The sequence below is a fragment of the Pteropus vampyrus genome, unplaced genomic scaffold (assembly GCF_000151845.1).
Source record: "Pteropus vampyrus isolate Shadow unplaced genomic scaffold, Pvam_2.0 Scaffold59, whole genome shotgun sequence".
Taxonomy (NCBI): domain Eukaryota; kingdom Metazoa; phylum Chordata; class Mammalia; order Chiroptera; family Pteropodidae; genus Pteropus; species Pteropus vampyrus.
Window position 1 is genome coordinate 5,540,424 of NW_011888840.1, and position 3,830 is coordinate 5,544,253.

The window sequence follows — 3,830 nt, forward strand, 5'->3', positions numbered from 1 at the left end:
TACCTTCCGCTTGAACACTCCCTCTAAGATCATCCATTCGACAGGCATTTATCGAGAGCCTGTCATGCTCCAGGCACTGTGCTAGGCTCAAGAGACCATGTACTCCATCCAATGCATGGCATCTCTGGAGCTGTGCAACGTGGAGGCGTCTGTAGGACACACGAATGCGAATAAAACACAATCCATCCTGACCCCAGAAGCTTCTGGTCGCAGAGTCAGACATGGAAACCCACCAGAGCAGCAAACTGTTAAATTTCCAATCACAAAAGGATAAGAGAATGATCGAGACTCTCAAGGGAAGGGGAGAGCCGTCAAGAAAGTCTTTTGGAGGGACACGCTGGAGCAGGGTTACTTAGACCTAAAGGCAGAGATCTCGGACTGGCAGCCCAGGGGCTGACTCCATCCCATGGTCATGTTTTGCTTCTATGCATAATTTTTAAAATTAGTTGTCAATATTTTAAAACCTATATTTCCACCTTCCCTGAAAAATTGCAAACGCTGCCACCAGTGGACTCATACTGAAGGAAGGTAATCAGCGGGCACTGAATAGCTACTGCCAGCTTTACACAGACCGATGGTCTCTAGTTTGTCGCTGTCCCCACCACTCCCTATTATTCCTCATTCTCTGCTGGGGCCTTGGAAGCATCTGAGTTTGCGGCCTTTGATCCAAAATGTGGGAGGGGAAAATGTGGGTTAAAACTTTAGAGTTTCTAAACCTGGGTGTTGGCCTATGCTTTGAAGGAGAAGTTTTTTTAATGTCCAGGCCAGCTCACCAGGGCAAGAAAACAACTGCAGATTTCTGTCACGAGGCTGTCCTGGGTATTGTATGATACTTAGCACCATCCCTGGCTTCTACCCACTAGGTGCCAGTAGTAAGCCTCCCCCCAAATGTCTCCAGACATTGTCCAATGTCCCCAGGGGCCAAAATAGCCTCCAACTTGAGAACCACTGGTTTATGGACATCAAAAGAGCCATCATTTCCAAAAGCCATCAGTTTCCCCAATAGCAATAAAGTCAAGAGAGGAAATGGGCACGAGGCCATTGGCTTTGGTGCCCAGAGGTCACCAGGTACCTTCAAGAAAGCTCCTTCTGCAATGAAGTCCATTTAAAAAGAGTTACAGGGGAAACAGACAATTTAAAAATGAGCACCATCAAAGGTGAGCTACTCTCAGGGTGTCAGAGACCTCGGTTTGGGGTTCCTCATGCCCATAAAAGGAACAGGCTTCCAAATGATGGTCAAAGATTTTTTAAAGCAAAAGTGTCCCCCAGAGAGTCCCCTTAGCAGTCACCTCCATCTCCAGCCCAGCCAGGATCCATCCTGGAGACAGATGTTGCCCAAAAGAACCACAGCAAAGACAGGCCAAGGGAGCGCAAGCGTGGAAACTTCTGAGATCGGCTTGGGTTTGGCACTCAGGGAACAATAAACGGAGCCTTTGAAGAGATTAAACAAAGGAAACATTTGTCTTCTCTAGAAGCTACAAAGTTAGACAGGATTGAAGCGAAGGACTAAGGAATAAAAGGAGGATGCCAAGCTGGAGATGAGATGAGGGTCTACCAGGTCCAGCCTAGCAACTTCCGCCAGGATTTGAGGTCTGGCAGCCAGTGGGCAAGAAAGCTCACAAATACACTCACTGCAACCCAGGAGGTGTACGCTCAAGGGTTTTATGTGAAAAACATCCACTAAATTTTTTTTTCTTCCTCAGCTGCTTTAATTTACGCAGTATATGGAGAGACAACATCCTAAAATGATGCAATTTTTTAGATGCACCCAGATTTTCTTCACTGCCTTTTGTGTTATCGTTCCTATGAATTAATGATGCTGAATTTTATTTTCTTATCTGCTGGAGCACCCCCTGGGTTCTTCACACTGGGGCACATGGTTGGCATTCAAATGCTCGTGTGAACTTCCCTTGCTTTTTAACATTCCCTGGCTCACTTGGTTTTTAATCTCACAGCCTTTCTTTCCAAATGATCTTTCTGCTGGAGATACGTATTTCTAATTCTCTTCTCTCGCCTCCTTCCCTCTTTGACAGACCTCACATGACTTGAAGGGGATTTTAAATAACAGCCCAGCCATCTCGAGGGGCTCTCTGTCTTGCCCCCACATTGGAGCTAGCTTTTCGATCACCAGAGTCGGTTCTTTCCATATTAATCACTGCTGTTATGTGTCCAGAATCAACTTGGTAGGAAATTTTCTGAAGGGTGAGAGAACAGATATCCAAAGAAGGGTCGAGTCACATATCCTGAATCTCTCCTTTTGTGTCCCTGGGCAGAGGGGAGAGAGTTTGGTCCAATTGCTCGTTTTCAGCACTTCTTTTGTTCCCAAGCATAAAAGCGACATGACTGTCATGGTGAGAGTTAATGATTCTCATTTGTGTCATCCTGGAGGATAGCCTGCTTCCTGCAGTGACACAAGGGTCTCCTCTTCCATGAGGCAGTCTTACAGACTTTACCTGGAGTTCCAGCCCCGTGGATAACAGAATGGTCCTAATGAAGACTCGCCTCTCCTTAGAAATCCAGCAGCACCAAAAAAAAAGGAGAGACATTACTTTAGGGAGTCCCTAGACCAGCAAACCAGAAATGTTCATTCAATAGACACCTTCCACTGACTTCCAAAAGGAAGTGGAAAGACCAACGTTGTCTCTAAAAATGTTTCTTCGAACGATAAACTCCAAAAGCTACCTCTGGGTGATTATGACTAGAAACTTTTAGTTTTTCTAATCTTTGATTCTTCTATTTACAATTTTTCTTTTCCAATGAACATGGTTCTTTGGTCATCTTGAATATTAATTTGAATTCCTCGGCCATTTCTTAACCTGGCAAATGTCTATTCTAGGTCTAATGGTTCCTAAAAATTACTTTAATTTTTAAGATTAAAATTAAGGATGATTCCCACCTTGTTTGGAGACACAAAGCATCTCCAATCCGTGACTTGAAAGTAACATTCCAGGTGATGTCACCAGCCCGGCAGAGAACAAGGTTGAGTCCTCAACCCACAAGCAATGTATCTGCTGGAGTTCACACGTCCTACACCCAGGTGGCATAATTTAGCATTCAGACTTTAAGAGAGGGCATATCTGCCCTCTTTAGCAATCTTCCAAAACTACCCTCTGAGGTCAAGCTAGACCTACTTCTATCTTGTGTGATTAGTTGGTTGGTTTTGTGTTTTGTTTTTGTGTTTTGCCCCTGTGGAGAACAGGGCTTCGATCTCCAGCAGAGCAATGGCAAAAGTGCCAGATTCCTGGGGAAGCACCCTAAAAGGCCTCTTCCAGGAATGATCCCCGTTGCCAAATTTCCTGAGGATATATCTAGGTGATCAGACACTCTCAAGCATCCTTCTCATAAAAACCTACTTGGATGTATTCACACGCATGAAGCATGCTAGGTAAGTTTCCTTCGCTTTTATTTCTATCTTTATTGCCCAGACTTTTCAGCATAAAAACTTTTTTATTAACATGGTCATTTACACTTTTTTCCAGTGGACTCTCAAATTCTCCTCATCCCCGCCCCCCACCCCCCACCCCACCCCCAACCACCAACATTACCAAAAGCTCTAGCTATGTATCGCTCATCGGCCCAATTAAAATAAATAAAAAAATAAATAAGAACAAGCAAATATCCCTAACGTTCCACCGTGCCTCCCTTTCCCCAGTAAATCCAGTGTCCTGCTGTAAAATTTGATAGTTAGAAAAATGATGGGTTTCTAAGACTGTGGCCTAAACGTTGTTTTACTGTTTTAGAGTTTGCTGGAACTTTTTTTTTCCGTATGTATACTTCACGTTTTATTTCATGTTTATTTCACGTTTCCCGTACATAGCATCAGTTCTCCA

The 3,830-nt window shown here is 44.3% G+C and overlaps 1 long non-coding RNA gene across 1 annotated transcript in view; it reads right to left on the reverse strand.

Moving 5' to 3' along the window:
- Window positions 1–1,662: 1,662 nt before the first annotated feature.
- The window catches only part of LOC105292560, a 3,744-nt gene continuing 1,576 nt past the window's right edge, over window positions 1,663–3,830 (reverse strand). Inside the window, exon 3 of the long non-coding RNA XR_002780490.1 lies at window positions 1,663–2,507. This is a non-coding gene — a long non-coding RNA (uncharacterized LOC105292560). The remainder of the gene's footprint in view (window positions 2,508–3,830) is intronic.